We start from the raw sequence: 21,517 nt of genomic DNA, 5'->3' as shown, positions 1-21,517 counted from the left end.
TCATAACTCTAAACCATGAAAATGATAAAAAAATTTGGGGCTTGCTATTTAAGCAAGTCATATGCCCAAGAGACTACAACATAAATTCTTGGGGCTTGCTATCTAAGCAAGTCATATGCCCAAGCGACTACAAAACATATTTATACATATACATATCATAGCATAAAACATATCATAAACATATAAACACATATAATCTAACCTATTTTCCTTACCAAAAATCGGGATATGGAGACAAGAACAGGATTTTGGAACACTCCTAAAACTAACAGCAAGAATCGTGAGCTTCTAAAGAAAAGAGATGAAAAAGAGAACCAAACCATCCAAGTAGAAACTTACTGAAAACCTTAATGTTCAAGGAACTTATACACCTAATAAAGAATCATAAACAAGAGTTAGGATCCGAAAGAAAATGGAATAAAAGAACTATGAAGAACTGAACTTAAGGATAGGAATACCTTGAATGATCTTATGACTTGATCTATACCTCGATACCGAAATAACTCTATATCTTACTTCCCAAGTGTTTAGAAAAGCTTAGATTGGAAAATATTTTATCCCAAAACCCAAGTGTTTCTCTCTATAGTAAACTTAGCAGCTTGGAGGCTCTGAACAATGCCTGAACAATGAAGGAAATGGCTGAGTACTAAGTCCTATTTTTAGAGTTCAAGGAGTGAAATTAACCCCTTTTAATTTGAATAAATAAATGAATATAAAATGAAAAAGATTTGAATTTTCGTTCAGCAGATGCCCATAACTCGGTCAAAATTGTTCAAAGGCAGGTCCAAGTGGTTAAGGCTGTTTTTAAATTTAAATCCTCAAGATTCCAAAAATTCACTCCCAGGGGTGATATATCACCTACCTTGGGCAATATATAGCCTAGACCTATATCTTGAGCCCCGATCGTTCGTTCGTGCGAAGTTGACGTGTTTTACGTATCTCCCGTAGGCGATATATCGGCCCCTAAAGCTACGATATATCGGCATACGTTGATATATCAAATGCGTATTTGCACCTTTTTAGCATATTTTGAATTGATTAAATAGCTTTGACTGAGTCAAAATGTGATCCTAACAGCTGCTGGAAGGTTCTAGAGCTTATAGATCTTTCTTTTAATTAAACTATTCATAAAAAATACTTACATCCTTAGTAAATATGATTATGACAAGTGCCACATTCTTAATAATCCTATCTAAACCTTAGGTTATAATAATTAATATTTCTAGGACCAACAATATTAATCAAACCTTATGTTATAATTAATATTTCTATACTATAGGTTAAACTTATAAAATCCATAACTGCTGCTATGAGTTTCCAACTAAGTCCCGGCTTGAACCAAAATCCACGGAAACTAACATACTACTAACTACTACTACTACTATCTGGTTGAGTAAAAATTATGGGACACTACATTTCTCCCCTACTTAAAATAATTTCGTCCCCGAAATTTAATTACCAAAAAATTCTGGATACCGTGCTAACATGTCTCCCTCCAACTCCCACGTTGCCTCCCGTTCAGAACTATTACTCCATGGGACCTTGACTATCAGAATAATCTTAGACAGTAATTCCTTCATCCCTCTATCTAGGATGCTAACCGGTCGTTCTTCGTAACTCAAGTCTTTCTGGAGTGCTATCGTATTGTACTTGAGGACGTGAGATGGGTCTGACACATATCTACACAACATCGAGATGTGAAACACATTGTGGCTATCTGCTTGAGCTGGCGGTAGGGAAAATCTATATGTAACTGTTCCCACCTTGTCCAATATCTTGAAAGGACCTATAAATCGGGGACTAAGCTTGCCTTTCTTCCCAAACCGCTTCACATATTTCATAGGAGATATCTTTAAGAAGGCTTGATCTCCGATTTTGAATTCCACATCATGCCGCTTGTCATCCGCATAACTTTTCTATCGGCTCTGAGCAGCGAGCATACGCTTTCTAATCAGTGCGATTGCATCCTGAGCCTCTATAACAACTTCAGTTCCAAGAAGCTGCTGTTTGCTTACCTCATCCCAATGTAACAACAATCGACACCTTCTTCCATAAATTAACTCATAGGGTTCCATCCGATCGTTGATTGGTAGCTATTGTTGTAGGAGAATTCTATAAGTGGCAAATACTTACTCCATAATCCTCTGAAATCTAGTACACAAGCATGCAACATATCTTCTAAAATATGTATGGTACGCTCGGACTAACCATCGGTGTGAGGATGAAATTCCATACTAAGACCTAACTTGGTACACATGGCTTGCTGTAAGCTTCCCCAAAATATCGATGTAAACACCGATCCTCTATCGGATACTATGATCTTAGGATTCCATGCAGTTGTACTATTTCTCTAACATAGATGTCTACGTACTGGTTTGTTGTGTACGTAGTCTTGACAGGCAGGAAGTGAGTTTACTTGGTTAGTATATCCACTACTACCCAAGCCAAGTTGTGCTGCTTATTTGTTCGTGGTAATTCTGTCACAAAGTCCATGACTATGTCTTTCCACTTCCATTTTGGAAGCCTGTAGGCCGCTGATGTTTTGCTTTAACTTGCTGGTATACTAAGCATTTAGACACATATTCTGCTACGTCCTTCTTCATTCCTGGCCACCAATACAATGCCTTAAGGTCATGAGTCATCTTGGTCGACCCTGGATGAACTGAGTATGGGGTATTGTGCGCCTCTTCTAAAATCTTCATCTTAATTCCATAGTCATTCGACACGCATACCCGACCTTTATATCTCAAGAACCCCTGTCCTGATAAAGAGAAATCTGTGGCCTTGCCTTCTTTGACTGCAGCTATGTGAGATACTAACGTGTCATCATGCCCTTTGCCCGATCTGTATATCTTCTAACAGAGTTGTCTGGATGGACAAGTTAGCCAGTTTACCAATGAATACTTCTATTCCGGCATTGATCAGCTCTTGCTGAAGTGGCTTTTCTATTCCTGATATTGCTGCTAGATTCCCGTAGCTCTTTCTGCCTAGCGCATCCGCAACTACGTTTGCTTTTCCCAGGTGGTATAGGATTTCGCAGTCATAATCCTTTACTAGTTCTAACCACCTGCGCTGCCTCATGTTGAGTTTCTTCTGTGTTAAGAAATATTTTAACCTCTTGTGGTCTGTATAAATCTCATACCGCTCTCCATAAAGATAGTGGCACCAGATTTTCAATGCGAAGACCACTGCCGCCAACTCCATATCGTGCGTTGGATAGCGTTGCTCGTATTCCTTTAGCTACCTTGAGGTGTAGGCTATCACTTTGTCATTCTGCATCAACACACAACCCAAGCCTTGCTTCGATGCATCATAGTATACTACAAACTTGTCATTGGGGGTTGATACACAAAGTATTGGTGCTGAGCATAGCTTATCCTTGAGCAACTGGAAGCTCTCTTCACATCTATCCGTCCAGTTGAACTTTTGCTGTTTCCGGGTCTGGTTGGTAAGCGGAGTGGCTATCTTAGAAAAGCGTCCTACAAATCTCTGATAATAGCCTGCTAGCCTGAGAAAATTTCTAACCTCTGACACACTCTTAGGTCTTGGCCAATCCTTCAAAGCCTCTACCTTAGTTGGGTCTACAAAAACTCCGTCCTTGGATACTATATGGCCGAGGAGTGCTACTTGCAATAGCCAAAATTCACACTTCTTGAACTTGGTATAAAGTTGATGCTCATTCAGTCGCAACATGGTCATCCTTAAATGTTCCTTGAGCTCGACTTCGTCCTTGGAGTACACCAAAATATTGTCAATGAACGTTACAACGAATTTGTCCAAATGATCCTTAAAGACCCAATTCATTAAATCCATAAATGCGGCTGGAGCATTGGTAAGACCAAAGGACATAACTAAAAACTCATAATGTCCATATCGAGTTCTAAAGGCTATCTTAGGAATATCTTCTTCCTGTACCTTGAGTTGGTAGTACGAGGATCGTAGATCAATCTTTGAAAACATGGTCGCTCCTCAGAGTTGATCAAACAAGTCATCGATTCGGGGTAGCAGCTACTTATTCTTAATTGTCATCTTATTCAGCTTGCGGTAATCTATACACATTCGCATGCTTCTATCTTTCTTCTTCACAAATAGAACTGGTGCTCCCCATGGCGAAAGCCAAGTCTAAGAGTTCTTGTAGTTGCATCTTTAATTCCTTCAGTTCGGTTGATGCCATCCAGTATGGTGCTTTTGAGATAGGCTCGGTTCCCTATACTAGTTCGATTGTGAACTCAATTTCCTTAGTCAGCAGCAACCCTGGTAAGTCGTCAGGAAATACTTCTAGGAATTCCTTTATAATGCGGACGTCTCCAACCTTTAGTGGTGTTTCCTTTACCACATCCATGACACTGGCTAAGAATGTGTGACATCCTTTCTCTATCATCCTCTGAGCTTTGTGAGATGAAATAAGCGGTGTTCGTAGTCCTGAAACCTTTCCCATAAAGCATACTTTCTGACCGTCAAGAGTCTCGAACGTCACTTGCTTACGTCTACAGTCGATGGTTGTGCCATTCCTTGCTAGCCAATCCATGCCCAGTATTGTGTCAAAGTCTTTGATCTCTAGTTCTATTAGGTCTCTTTATAGTTCTATGTTCTCAATTTTGATCAGTACTCCTCGTACTATCCGTGATGATAGGACTACTTCGCCCGAAGGCAATTCTGTCACAAACCTAGTTCTAAATCTTTCACAAGGTTTGTCTAATTTCATTATCATTCCTAACGAGATATACGAGTGTGTTGCTCCCAAATCAAATAATACTGAACATATATTATCGAGGATAGGAATCTGACCTGTGACCACTTTGTTACTAGCTTCAGCTTCTCCCTGGACCAAGGCAAAGACTCTGGCTGGAACCATCTTGCTGTCTTTTTTCTCTTATTGCTTGAGCTGTGGAGATTCCTTCTTTGAATGACCTTCCAGGCCACAATTGTAACATCCCTTGGGGTTCGCATGACACTCACCAGGATGTTTCTTTTGGCATTTGGAGCACTGCGGGTATTCTACATAACCCAACCTATTGTTTCCATTGTTTGTCCGTGCTCTTTTGTCATTGTCGGATTGCTTATTTTCAGGATGCCTTCTCTTCTGACCATTATTGTTGCTATGTTGATGGTTGCTGTTGTGGTTCCGACCATTCAGAGGTTGATTCTGCTGCTTAGGTTCAAGCTTGCTGGCCTCCTCCTTACTAACATTCGCTTGAAGCCTTTTCACCTCTATAGCTATTTATAGAGCATCGGCGTAGGACCAACAATATTAATCAAACCTTATATTATAATTAATATTTCTATACTATAGGTTATACTTATAAAATCCATAATTGTTGCTATGAGTTTCCAACTAAGTCCCGGCCTAAACCAAAATCCACGAAAACTAACATACTACTACTGCTGCTACTACTACTGCTACTACTACTACTACTACTACTACTACTACTGCTGCTGCTACTACTGCTGCTGCTACTGCTGCTGTACTACTACTACTACTACTACTACTACTACTACTACTACTACTACTACTACTACTACTACTACTACTACAATTCTCCCTTACTTAAAAGAATTTTGTCCCCGAAATTTACTAACCAACTACTACTACAATTCTCCCTTACTTAAAAGAATTTTGTCCTCGAAATTTACTAACCAAAAAATTTTAGATTCCGTGCTAACATGTCTCCCTCCAACTCCCACGTTGCCTCTCGTTCAGAACTATTACACCATAGGACCTTGACTATCAGAATAATCTTAGACCATAATTCCTTTATCCCTCTATCTTGGATGTAACTCAAGTCTTTCTGGAGTGCTATCGTATTGTACTTGAGGATGTGAGATGGGGCTGACACATATCTACGCAGTATCGAGATGTGAAACACATTGTGGCTATCTGCTAGAGCTGGCAGTAGGGCTAATCTATATGCAACTGTTCCCACCTTGTCCAATATCTTGAAAGGACCTATAAATCGGGGACTAAGCTTGTCTTTCTTCCCAAACCGCTTCACACCTTTCATAGGAGATATCTTTAAAAAGGCTTGATCTCCGACTTTGAATTCCACATCACGCCGCTTGGCATCTGCATAATGTTTCTGTCGGCTCTGAGCATCGAGCATACACTTTCTAATCAGTGCTATTGCATCTTGAGCCTCTCTAATAACTTCGGGTCCAAGAAGTTGCCTTTCTCCTACCTCGTTCCAATGTAACGGTGATCGACACGTTCTTCCATAAAGTAACTCATAGGGATCCATCCCGATTATTGACTGGTAGCTATTGTTGTAGGAGAATTCTGTAGGTGGCAAATACTTACTCCTTGATCTTCCTAAATATAGTACACAAGCGCGCAACATATCTTCTAAAATCTATATGGTACGCTCGGACTGACCGTCGGTCTGAGGATGAAATGTCGTACTAAGACTTAACTTGGTACCCATGGCTTGTTGCAAGCTTCCCCAAAATCTCGATGTAAACATGATTATGACAAGTGTCACATTCTTGATAATTCTATCTAAACCTTAGGTTATAATAATTAATATTTCTAGGACCAACAATATTAATCAAACCTTATGTTATAATTAATATTTCTATAATATAGGTTAAACTTATAGAATCCATAACTGTTGCTATGAGTTTCCAACTAAGTCCCGACTTGAGCCAAAATCCACGGAAATTAACATACTACAAACTACTACTAACTACTACTACTATCTTGCTATGTAAAAATTCTAGGACACTTCAAGGTCCTCATTGATACAGGAAGTAATAACAATTTTACTCAAGAAGTTTTGGTAGAGAAACTACATCTCTTATGGATACCCATCAGAGCCTTTAAGGTTGATATGGGGAATGGGAAATCTCTAACATGTGATAAACAGTGCAAGGAGATGGAGTTGGTGTTATAGGGAAATAAATTTGTGGTAGATCTATATGTTTTTCCAATTTGGGGCTTGGATATAGTGCTAGGAATGCAATGGTTGCAGACACTTGGTCCCTGTGTTCACGACCATAAATCTTTGATGATGGAATTCCAATGGGAGGGGGAGACGGTGAGGTTGGATGACAATAAAACATGGAAGGCAAAGTAGATTTCATACTCCAAGCTCAACACCATAGTGTCCAAAGGGTGAGTCATCTATATGTGGAGGTTACATCCAGAAAGCCAACAAAAATTGACCAATTCAAAGGGAAATTTCCTCTTGCTGCCCAGAAATTAATCAGTGAGTACGAGACAATTTTCGCTACTCCAACTACTCTTCCACCCATCCAAAATGTGGACCATAGGATTCATCTACAACCAGGCACTGCCCTAGTGAATGTAAGGCAATACATGTACCCTTACTTTAAAAAAGATATCAATGAAAATATGATTGGTGAGTTGACAGAAGCGGGGTTCATTTGCAATAGTACCAACCCCTATTCTTCTCTAGTATTATTAGTTAAAAAGAATGGGACATGGCGATTCTGTGTTGATTATCAAGCATTGAAAGGCATTACCATTAAGGACATATTTCCTATTCCAAATATTGATGAATTGTTAGAAAAATTGGGGGAAGCAGTGATATTTTTTAAATTGGACCTGCGAGTAGGGTACCATCAAATTAGGATGGATAACAGAGATATGCATAAAACAACCTTCCGCACGCATGAGGGACACTGTGAATTCCAAGTGATGCTGTTTGGTCTCACAAATGCCTCGATGGCATCCCAAGCAGCCATGAATCAAGTTTTCAAGCCTACTTACACCAATTTGTTATTGTCTTCTTCGACGACATATTGGTTTATAGTAAGAGTGAGTCCAAGCATATTCATCACTTGAGATTGGTTTTTAAGTTACTGCAGGAACATCAATTCTACACCAAAGGTAGGAAGTGTTCTACGGGGTAGAGGCTGACCCGTCCAAGATTAAGGCCATGCTTGCTTGGCCCCAACCACAGAACATTAAACAACTCCTAGGATTCCTGGGTCTCACTGGATATTATAGGCATTTTGTAGCTCACTACGCATCAATTGCAACAACCATCACTGATCTATTAAAGAAAGACAAGTTTTCTTGGAATGAAGTTGCTGCCTATGAATTTGACCGACTCAAGATGGCCATGACGACAACCCCAGTATTGCAATTGCCCAATTTTTTGAAAACCTTCATAGTTGAAACGAATGCTTAAAACATGGGATTTGGAGGGGTTCTAATGCAGGATGGTCACCCCTTAGCCTATTTTAGAAGAAATTTGGGCCTAGATTGTTAGGAGCCTCAACATATGATGGTAGAGAGTTAAGGACTGTGGTGGAAGCTGTCACCTGTTGGTGCCAATAATTTCTTGGGCATTCGTTTATTATTAAGACATATCACAAGATTTTAAAGGAGATACTGACACAAGTTCTTCAAACCCCTGAGCAACAGTACTGCCTTTGAAAATTGCTAGGCTTTCAAATTAATATTGAATACAAAGCTGGTCAGATGAACCCAGCAGCAGATGCATTATCGTGTCGAGAAGAAGCACCTGTGAGGCAATTGGAAGCAGCTATTTCAGAGGGAGAATTCCAAATTTTGGCTGAAATTCGGCTAGAAAATTAGTCCTCTCTATACTTGGTTTCATTACATGAACAATGGCAACAAGGCACACTTAAGGACTCACATTTAATGAAGCTACTGTTACAAGAGTTTCATGCTACTCCAGCAGGAGGTCATGCAAGTGTACAAATGAACTTTCTCCATTTGAATGCTAATTTCTTTTGGGAAGGTATGAGGTGTGATGTTCAAGAATTTTTTAGTTCATTCCTTATCTGGAATACTGTGAAGTATTCCCCAGCCGCACCATATGGATTACTTCAACCACTGGAATTAGCAGAGCGAGTTTGGGAAGATCTCGAAGTAGACTTCATTGTTGGACTCCGTAACTCCTATGGTCTCACAACAATCTTGGTGGTGGTAGATCGTTTCACGAAATATGCCCAAAGTTTTTGAACTCTTTTCAACAATGGTCATTCGTCTCCATGGCTTGCCATGCACCATTGTCTCAGATTGTGATCCAGTATTTACTAGCAAATTTTGGTAGAAACTGTTCGAAATGATGGGCACGTGATTGAAGAGGAGTTTGACTTATCATCCCTAAACCGATGGCCAAACAGAGGTGAAAAATCGGTATTTGGAACAACACTTGAGAGCCTTCACAGCTAAAAAACATGAAACGTTGGAGTCGATTTTTATCTTGGGCCGAGTGTCACTACAATACTAGTGTTCATTCAAAAATCGGTATGACTCCCTTTTAGGTTGTTTATGGATGCCCACCACCTACCATTCCTATGTATACTTGTGGCTCTACTTCCATTCAAGCAGTGGAGGAGGAATTGATCACTCGGGATGCCATTCTACAACAATTGAAATTGAATTTACAAAGAGCTCGACACCAAATGTGTCAAAAAGTTAATAATAAACGCTGATACCTTGCATTCTCGATAGGAGATATGGTCCCCGTGAAGCTGCAACCATATCAGTCCATAGTATGCAAAACTTTGCCGATGATACTTTGGACCTATTCAAGTGGTCAGGCACGCTAGACCCATAGCTTATACACCACGGTTACATGAAGTAGTCAGATATATCCTACATTCCATGTTTCCTCACTTAAACCGTTCTGAGGCGACAACACTTCTGAGCATTTTTCTCTGCTTGAATTGACTCGTGGTTTTCAACCCTTGTTACTACCCCTTGTTATTGTGGCCAGTCGAGTAATTCAGCGGGGACCCCACACCATACCACAAGTGCTTGTATAATGGTCTCATATCTCCCATGAAGATGCCACTTTGGAAGATTTTGGACCCTTTTGTCAGATATATGGTTTATCCGACCTTGAGGACAAGATCGTTTTTGAGGATGAGAGTAGTGATAGACCAGCCAAGGTGTTGTTGGACCTAAAACAATTAGAAATCCAAATGAAGTCATGGGCTGAACTAGCATCCCAAAAGGAAACCCTTGAAGCACCCCACACGACCCAAGCGACAGCACTTGAAGCAGCTGCAAATACACACTTGGGTGAGGAAGAACTTGACACGCCAACAATTGAGAAGAACATAGCAACTCAAGAAGGAGTAACACGTGAGCAGATGACATGAGTGAAACCAAGATGGTAAGAGATTTTGTGATGGTCGAGAGTCGCTGAAGAGTGGGCTAATGCTCACAATCGATTTCTGTTACGCACCTATGCCTATTTTGTATTTCTTTTCTTTATTTCCTGTCTGAACTATATATTTGGAAAACTTTGTATTTGGAGTTTTATGTTGAGTGAGGAATTGACTATTGGGAGTTTGGTATTAACTCAAAGAGGTGCTTGGTTAATTGCTATTACTCTCAAACATAAATGACATTACAAATATTTTTATTTAAAGATAGGTCATGAGTATCCATGCTAATTGCTATAACAAAATAACGAAATGCAAAGATATGAATAAAAAACCATTTAATATATGAGTGCAACCATGTTATCACCAAGAATATCATTTTGTAAGATACGTAAATAATTATTAAGGACTTATCACAAAGCATCTTATCATGTTTCTCGCATGTTTCTCAAACGAGATGGACGAATTAAAATTTTGAATGGAGAATTTACGGATACCCCAAATGCAATGTGTCATTGAAAATATTCATTGTTATCAATTTTTTAAGGTACAGTAATTGAAGTTTTTTTTTTTTTTTATTAATTGATTCTCTTTTTCCTCTTTCAAATATCTTCTATATATATGAAAGAAAAAAAATTACTTAGAAATATTTGTAGAACTTGATATTATAATAGTTCTTAGTAAAGTATTCGGTAAAATAGAAAAAAAATGATGTTCATGGGAGGATTATAATCTCAAGTGGGCTCAGTGATGGCAATCATTATGTTTGTTTATGCCATAGTTCACACTACAAGAAATCATGTTTTTAGCTACAAAAGTTTTAGCTACCAAATATTTTTGGTAGCAGTTAATTACCATTTGCTACTAAATTTTGGTAGCAAAATGATTTAGTAGTAAATTCTAATCATACAATACCAGATATTACTGCTACCAAATATTTTGGTAGCATATTTATATTTTCAGCTACCAATGTTCTTTTGTAGCTAATATTATTGGCACCAATGAATAAATTTGCTACTAAATTTTGGTAGCAAAATGATTTAGTAGCAAATTATAATTAAATGATACTAAATACGTCTGCTACCAAAATATTTGGTAGCATATTTATATTATCAGCTACCAATATTTTTTGGTAACTAAAATTAAATATTAGCACCAAATATAAAATTGATGCATTTTATATGATTTTATCTTTGTTTTTTTCCCATTTAGTGATCAATTCTTTGGTAGTAGAAATAAATTTATTGCTACTAAATTATATCATATTTTGGCACTAGCATATAAAATATTTCTAGTAGTAGTATTTTTGCTACAAAAGTATTGGTAGAGAAAGTACACAATAAAAATTATAATATAAAAAATATATAAGAATACCAAACATAAAGTAATTAAATTTAGATTTGCGTTATGGACTCTCAACAAATTAATAATATTTTAATTTGTAAAATAATTTTATTTTTTTAAAAATAAGATCAAGGTAAAAAAAAACTAACTAAATGTATATGGACAAAATCAAAAGATAAAATTAAAAATATCATAAGTACAATAACAAACTCGAAGGAAAATAAAAGTAAGAAACTACATAAGCCATGTATAGGGATGCATATAACTTTCCTAAAACAAAGATATTGCATTGAACCTATGGCAAGACTCAGTTAAAAAATGCAAAATGGAAAATCCAATGAGAAAAAGCCTCTTGGGGGAAAAAAGAGCATAGTGACTATAAAACTATTCAAAATAAATAAAAAAACTAGAACCACAAAACTCTTTGGATACCACTTTTGAAAATGAAAATTGGAGAAGGAACTATAGTATTGCTCATTGGAATTAGTCAACCAATTCTATGAATTCGTCAGCCCACTCCACTCGAATTTGATCAATATTTTGTTTTGTGTAATCTTTCATCTTCTCTTTGCACTGTAATAAATAAATGTAAGTAATAATGAATATTAGTCAATTGTCAATATAATAACAAAATATTATATTTCAATAGTATTTATATACATCTTACATGAGTAGTTAACCAATTGATAGGTCTAGAATTCATGCAAAAGTCACGCATATATGTCATTACATAATATCCACACTCAATATTCGATGGTTGTGGAGGACACTGCACAAATTCATAAAATGTAAATGACAAGATTAAAAGATATTGATAATTTAAATTTTCAATACAATATTATATTGTAATATTTAAAGTAACTATCAAATGTAATATATATTATGTGATATTATTTTATAACTTACCTTTATAGATTTCCATGTAATCTCTTTTGGTTGCCTATTATGTGCATGAGAATTATGTGAAAGGTATTTCTTTTTTACCTGATCCAAAATGTTATACAAGGAGCTCCAATCTCTGTCATGGTGCCAAGGTGAATCACATCTTCAGGTGAAATAAATAAGTATTGATCACTATCCAAAATTTCTGGGTCCATGGCAATACGAAATGTGTGTGAAGGTTCATAAAGTCGAACAGCTAGTAATACAACTTTTATACTCTTTGGAGCATCCTTGGGCATCTCAAATTGAATTGGAGATTTTTGCACTTCCTTTAAACTTGTGGAGGATGTATTGAGAGTTTGTGAAGAAAAAGGTTGATCTTTTCCTTTACATGGCTCCAGTTGCGGTGAAAGACTATGTTGTTTATTCTGAAACAAAATATAAAATTAATAATTGATTAGAAAAAAACACCATATATTATATGTAATATTGGATTTAAAATTTAAAATTTAAAATTTAATGAAACCATTGATGGAGGAGGTGTGATTTGTGACTCTAATACTCTTTGTTCTAATAATCGACTTTGTTGTGATTCGTAGAACTTCTCCATATTCTCTTGAACAATTCTTGCAATGTTGTTATTTTGTTCGTTTTTAAGATCTTTAACAATTTTCTCTAATTTCTTCAAACGTTCATCTTCAATCTCTTCACGTTTGGATGATAACTGGGTTGACATCTTCTTTCCGGGTATAGGACCAAAACCTCGTAACCAACCATATTTTTCTTCGCCTAAAACTTGCCTGTATATAGCAGCCTCATCCACTACTAGTAACAATCCATCTTCAAATTGAATGAGTTTCTCTTTTCGTAACTCTACCATTTCCTTCTACAATAACAACAAAATAATAGTGTAATAGTTTTACAAAATTTAGAAGGTAAAAATTCATAATTTTTAAAATTCGAACATACATATTTGTCCTCGGCTATTCTGTGGGTCCACTCATTCTTAATTGTACAATGAGTTTTTCGAAACATTTCAATCTCTCCAAACTTCATTGTTTCTTGTTGTACTTTGTCATCCATTATTTGTTTTGATTTCTGTAATGCATTTAAATAATTAATAACGTTAAATATAATAAAATTACAATGATATTATGCCAAATATATGTTTACCTCCTCATGTAAATACTGAATAAATGACTTAGTTCCACCAAAATGCATAAAGGAAACACTTGATCTATTTTTTGACCCTGGAATTGACTTTTTCTACAAAATACTTTTCATGTGAGTTTTAAGAATTAAAAATTATGAAATGTGTACAAATAATTCAAGAAATTTAGGATACCTTCCATTCTTCGTTAGAGAAATATTTATTGCACATCCATTGCCAATCTTCATCTCTTAGCACCAATTTCACAGGCCAATTTTCTAATGGATTCTTACCTTCTTTGATGATATTCTTGTACTCTCTGTGACAATTATTACGATAATCTTTATAGCGCTCTGAACAATAGTGATTGCAAATAGTTTCAAGATATGGATCTTTTTTAAAATCCATCTCGAATACATCCTGCAAAAAGAATTTCAAAAAATAAATTGTCATGCAAAAAACATTATAAAATAAGTATGGTAACATAAACATACCATGATACGAGCATATACGACTTTCTTATCTTCTGGAGGAACTTTAGCCCATCCACTATACTGAAGTGCATGATGGCGTACATTTACACCAACAATGTTCGCAAATGCAGTGGCATGCGTCCCATGAACTCGAAGTTCTCCTTTTTTTATAGGAAATATTTAACTTACTTGCATCATCCTTTAATAAGCGTCTGACACCATCCCCATGAGTAGGGCCACGAGTTCTCTTCCTTGATTCTGTCAAATAATTGTTATATTACTTATAATCATAACTATTTTCATAAATTTTTAATGTATATATTATCATATTATCATAAGTTGTACATAAACCATTTATACCTTCTAAGGACTTGTGTGTTTCATCATTTAATGGTGTTATTGAATCATCATTGGAAGAACATGGCAAACGAGGAGGAGACTGTGTAGATGATGAAGAGTTAATATGCGTCCTCTTACGGCCAAACACCCTTCTAGTAGTTATTGGTGGATCGAGAGACTTCTCATTTGTCATGATTAAAAATCTAAAAAATATAAATTTTTTATTAGCATATAATAAATTTGCATATTCAAAACTTTACAAAAAATAAAAATAATAACACACTTTATAGTTAATCAATTTCATCACTCAAAGTTATATCTTCAGAATCATCGAGTAATGCTTCTTCATCGGTATCGTCACTGTTTATATCACTTTGAACTTGATCATTATGATTTATTTGAAGTTCATTGAACAATTGATGATTATCACATTCTATATCTTCAATATCATCCCGAATAAGATTAGTATCATTTTTCGTTGAATCAAAATTCACGCCAATGTCATTTGAAGATTCTTCTTGATATGCTTCAGAACTGTTGATAGTTGGATCTTCATCATCAACTTCACCATCCATTGGCTTTGATGGTATATCCCAGATGTGACGATGATTTACTTTTTGTACCACTTTCCAATCTTTATTATCTTTACTTTTTTTAATGTCATCCAAATAAAAAACCAAACTTACTTGATTGGCAAGAACAAATGGTTCATCTTCAAACCATTCTGAGTTGATGTTGATACTAGTAAAGTTATATTCAGAGTACATTCTATCACTTCCATTGGTATTGTACCAAGAGCATTTGAACAATATAACTTTGTTCAAATAGAGGTAATGTACTTCCCAAATTTCATTGATGACACCATAAAAATCACATATATTTCCATCATATTCTGCTTCAACGTGAACACCGTAGTTTTGAGTTAAAAGTCTTTCATCTCGACTTTTTGTATGGTATCGAACTCCATTAACCATACAACCAGCATATGTACAAGCCAAAAAACTTGGTTGCATTGCAATTGCATACAAATCTTCTTGTGCTTTACCAGATATTGTTTCATTCATTTTTTTTATCTGTGATGGCAGATAAAATTATAAATGTAAGATTAAGACAAATAAAAAATTTAGAATATCAAACATTGATATTTAAACTTACTTTATTTTCAAACCATGTTGAAAATTCATTTTTTTTGCACTTGATTGATATCCAGAATTCCTTGAGATTGTAAGAATAATCTATGTTCTCTGTGGTCACAATAAGTACTATGAAAGATTATTTTTATGCTAAAACCTAAATGTTGTTAGAATTTAAAAAAAAAATTATAAACATACGTTAAATATGGTTCCAACTCAGGACAATTATTCAAAATGTACCATTGAACCTGGGTTCATTGATCTTGATTTAGTGTGATGGATGATTGTCTTCCAAATGGTCTTGTAGGCATGTTGAATATTGACGGTGTCGATTGTTTTCTAATTCCAAGGTAATCAGGATTGCGCTCAGGACCATTAAAGCGTGTTTCCATTCCACGAAGATACATTGAACAAAAGTGTAGTGCCTCAGTAATAATGTATCCTTCTGCAATAGAACCTTCAGGTTGAGCTTTGTTTTTCACATATTTTTTCAAATGACCTAATTCCCTGAAATTAATTATATTTTCAATATATAATAATAAAGAATTGTATTCAATGATTATTTAATTTTTTAAACTTAAGTTATAGATTTAGTTACCTTTCAATTGAATACAACCATCGCATTTGTACTGGACCACCTAACTTAGCTTCTAATGGCAAGTGAACCATAAGATGAATCATCACATCAAAGAAGGCTGGAGGAAAGATACTTTCTAATTTACACAGCGTGAGTACAACGCCCTTTTCCAATTCGTCTAAGTCTTTCACATATAATGTCCTCGCACATAGCTTTTTAAAGAATAACGACAGCTCAGCAATAGCATCCATTACTTTCTTTTTCAAATATGGCCTTAAACCAATAGGTAACAACCTCTGTAATAAAATATGACAATCATGACTTTTCAACCCAAATAACTTTCCATCTTTCGTGTTAACATTCCGAGAAATATTTGCAGCATATCCATCAGGAAATTTTACGGACTTTATGAACGTACAAAATTCTTGTCGTTCCTTTGTTGATAATGTATAGCATGCTACTGGTTTGAACCATTTGTTCCCCTTCTTTTTCATGTGTAGCTGCTTACGAATATTTAAATCTTGTAAATCAAGTCTTGCCTTTTCAGTATCTTTAGACTTCCCATCAATACTAAATATTGTACCAACTACACTATCACATATATTTTTCTCAATATGCATCACATCCAAATTATGTCTTAGTTTTAATTTAGGCCAATATTCTAACTCCCAAAAAATACTTTTTCGCCTCCAGTTCGTGTTATTTTCATAACATGCATCCTTCATTTGTTGCTTATCGTCCTTAATGATCTTATCATTTTTACCTGCCCTAGATTTCCATACACCTTTTAACTTATCTAAGATTTCATCTCCTGTTAAAATTCTTCGAGGTGAACGTCGTTCGATTGTACCATCATACTCCATATCATTGCGCCATTGGTGGTTCGGACACAAATATCGACGATGACCCATGAAACATGTTTTTCCTCTTATTCGAAATGAAGATGTGTCATCTTCACAAACAGGACAAGCTTTATAACCTTGAGTGCTATACCCAAATACAGTACCATATGCTGGAAAATCATGGATCGTCCACAATATTGCTGCACGCATTGTAAAATATTCTTTATCAATAATATCAAAACTACGTACACCATTTTCCCATAGTTCTTTCAGCTCATCGATCAGAGGTTGTAAATAGACATCTATGTCTTTTCCTGGAGCACGACGTCCCAGAATCAATAATGCCATCATTAAGAATTCTCGTTTCATGCATCTCCATGGTGGCATGTTATATGGCATTAGTAACACTGGCCACATACTGTACGAGTTTGATAAATCACCGAATGGATTGAACCCATCTGTTGCAAATCCAAGCCTTACATTTCTAGATTCTTTTGCAAAATCTGGATATTGTCTATCAAAATCCTTCCAAACCTCTGCATCTGCCGGGTGTCTAAGTACACCTTTTGTATCAACACGTTCTTCCTTATGCCACCTCATATCAGATGATGTATGGCGTGACATAAAAAGTCTCTGTAGTCATGGAGTTATAGGAAAATATTGCATCTTTTTGTGTGGGATCTTCTTGCCTTTAGTTCCTTGGAATTTGTATCGTTCATGACCACATATAGGACATCTTTCAGCATTTTTATTCTTTTTCCAAAATAAAGCACAATCATACTCACATACATGAATAGTTTCATACCCTAAACCAAGATCACGCAACATTTTCTTAGCATCATAATAAGATCGTGGAATTTTATTGTCTTTGGGAAATGCTTTCGAAAGTAAGTCGAGCAACAAATCAAAAGATTTGTTACTCCAACCACACATCACTTTAATGTGCATTAGATTAACAATAAATGTTAAGATTGAGAACGTTGTACATCCAAAGTATAACTCCTTTTCTGCTTCTGCAAATAAGTCAGGCAATGTATTCCTTTCATCATTGTGCTCATTTGAATCTCCAAGGTTCACAAAATCACTATTATGATGATATTGATTAGCTAAGTCTTCTAATGCTGGTATCATATCGTCATCGTCTTCATTATCACTATCACATGATATTTCGTCTTCTTCACTATTTGTTTCTAGGTCCTCTCGGTCTTCGTTTACTTCTGTGATATTTTCCCCATGATACTCCCACGTAACATATTTACTATAAAATCCCTTTACGAATATATGACGCTCAATTGTCTCCAAGTCATGGTAATATAAGTTCATACATGAAACACATGGACATCGAATTTTATTTTCACCATTTAAGTGAAGCGTTGATAATTTAATAAAACTCTTAAGTCCATCAAAATACTCTACGAATAATCTATTCTTTTGGAAAATCCAATTTTTATCCATCATTTCTCTATTATCTTTCGAACAAGTAGATGATGAATTATACTACATTGACAAAAATAAAACACTTAATTAGCCATTGAATTATAGTTATAGGGTATGATATGGTTATGGTACAAAAAAACATGTATCTGATGTGAGTATAGGGTAGGATACGAGTATAAGTAATTCCTATCCTACTTGATTACATGCATATTTTTTTATAATTATTTTACATATATATATTTATAAATACATTTAATTTAAGTGTCAGATAGACACATATGTGGAAGTCTTTGATCGATACATGCCATTATTTTTAATGTTTTATTTAAAAATTATTTAAAATCTAATAAAAAAATTAAAAAACATTTAAAAAATACTTTAAATATTCTTTTTGAAGGAGAAATTATTTTACACACTAAAATTATTATTCATTTATAAATTTAATTAAAATAGTAAAATAAAAAAAATACTTTTTTAGAAAAATTAATAATAAAGAAGCTTATTCCACAATCGAAAAAACGTACTACCACATAATTAACTTTGAAATTTTACAAATTCAAATAGGGTATTTCTATCAATATTGTTATGATGATTATCGGATGCGTTACAATATTGTAATAGTGGTTATCGATCTAATAATTATGATTTATAATATAATAATATGTAACTATAGTAATTATATAATAATTACTATGTAATCCTAAGATGATAGTAGAATAATGTAAAACCTTAATTAGTTGGTCACCTAAAAAAATCTCATAATATTCATAACATTCAATTAGAAAAATAGAAATAACTTAATACAAGGGAATAGAAAGAATACAATTTATCATTGCATTCAAGATCTCGCAACTAGGGTTTTGAAATAACCCTTAACTACAAAGAAAACTACTCCATAATCAAATTCATATTCACAAACATAAATATTAAATGAAAATAAAGAAGTTTTGAGAAAAAAGTTTAGATTGAAAAATAAAGATGACGATGTATTTTCTTCTCCTCTTCTCCCCTGCCGCTCTAGATTCTAAAATTTGCAATCGAATATTGTATTAAAAGTTAACTCTAATCTGTTTTATAAGCCCTAGAAAAATACATTTAAAATTTAAAACTTAAAGAAAATTTCAACCGTCGGTCGCGACTAGTGTTTCTTGGTGTTTGCAGCCACTGGAGTCGATTTGGTGCATTTATCGGGCTCTGGCTGTGACCAGGAGTTTATAATAGCCACAACCACTATGTTTTGTCCCCCAGGCTGGGAATATGTCTGGCCATGGCTAATGACCATTTTCAGCACACATGCATTTTTCTTCATTTTTTTTGTGTTTCTTCAACTGCAGCCACTGATGATATTTTAACCATAACTTCCTCGATATAACTCAGAATTGGAAAATTTTAAAAGATATGGACAACTAAGAAAAATATATAAAACTTGTATTTCAAGAGAGATTTCCAAAAGAGTATTGGAAAATTATTTAAAGCAAGTGTTAATTTTTAGGCTTGTAATTCCGAGCTTAACCATTTCTTGTAAAACATCCCAAATTCATTATTTTTCACCCAAATATCTTGGAAATCCTAAAAACAAAAAATAAAATTATTAAACATACATAAATAAGCAATAAAGTGCATAATCATAGAAGAATAATGAATTTAAAATAGATAAATTCGATACTTATCACTTAAACTATTAAAACAGAATCAGACAGACTATCATACTTTTTTCCTTATAAAGAAATTCACAAATTATTTCTTTATTACTCCAGAACAAAAGAGAGCCTCTTATGAACATACATAAGATATAAATAGATAGAGAGCTCTTGAAAAGTCACATCTCCTATCTTGTGATAAGGATAATATATTTGACTTATTCTGGCTGAGTATTTTCAGGGACTGAGTGATTCTAGATAAGAAAGATTCAAAAATAAACTTGGTAAAGAAAAATGACCGAATTTGTTACAGCCAGTCAAGACTAATGATCATGCTAACTCAACAGTTTTCTATTATGTCAGAATTCATTCAGCTTGACCAGCAGACTTTTTCAATCAAAGAAATTTGTAAATATTCTTGTATTATTTGCAAGATTTCAGAAGAGCTGGTCTTGGACGTTTTTCTCACCTATAAATACCTTGCCAAGGCCTTTGGAAAAATCACCTCTTCCATTTTGATTTTGAAAACACTTGTTAATTTCTTGAGGAGTTTTTTTTTTTTTTTTTTTTATAAAGATTAAGTTGTTCACCTTAATCTCTGTGGTTGTGCTGAGTGCATTTTTCTATGTATCTATCTTGTTCTTTGTAACATGTTCTTTTTATTGTGAACGTGTTCCTAAGGATCTTCAGGAAAAGATTTCATCAAGTCTCACTTCGGGGGGAAGAAGCACTCACTGATCTTTGAAGGGAGTTCAAGAGATTCAGTGTTTCATTAAAACTAGATTCATAAAGAAGTGTACAACAAGATTGCAACAATAGTTTAAGAGAGAATCTTACGTTGTTTAAGTCAATGCTTTTGTACAATTTTGTTCTTTAGTAATTAGTTTATTCTCTGGGCATAACCTCGTGGATGTAGGTTATCTGAAAGGATTTCTACACCATGTAAAAATTATTTTGTGTCAATTTTTACTTGCTTTCTATTTTTGTTTTAACATTCATCATAGTCATGGTAACTGTTGGTATTAAATAGAAAAATATCAAAATATGCATCATAAGGTAGGGGAGGGGGTTTTAAAAAATTATTAATACCAATCAAGATCATACATATATACATACATAAAATTAACACATATAAGGATATAGAGACTACTTCTCATAGCCTATTAAGTGTCCTTGAGTCTTTTTATATTAATCAACAATCCTCCTATCCTTATGAAAGCTCACATCTTAGCCTCCCAGTTCGTTCCTCTAACACACAAGGAGGTGTGTGGGCAAGTAGGATTCACATGTTGATTTTAAGCTCTATAGATTTTCTCAACACGAGATCTAGAGAGGTTTGAGAAGAGAAAGTGCTATATAAACTTCTAGAATTTCATTATTAGAAAATTCTATCATTTCTTTTCTTTTGAAAGAGTCTGTTAACCTAGAAACAACTGACTTAGACAAGAATCGTTTCTTTTCAAGTTTATAAAGATAATTAAAACTATTTTAGTATTCTTTATTTAATTAAATTAAAATTTATCAATTATAACCAATTAATTATTCAATTTAATTCATATTTGAAAAAGAATAATTAAATAAACAAATTAATTTAAA

Source organism: Humulus lupulus, chromosome 2 (assembly GCF_963169125.1).
Source record: "Humulus lupulus chromosome 2, drHumLupu1.1, whole genome shotgun sequence".
NCBI classification, from domain to species: domain Eukaryota; kingdom Viridiplantae; phylum Streptophyta; class Magnoliopsida; order Rosales; family Cannabaceae; genus Humulus; species Humulus lupulus.
The sequence above is the reverse complement of the archived record's forward strand: the minus strand, read 5'-3'. Positions refer to the sequence as shown.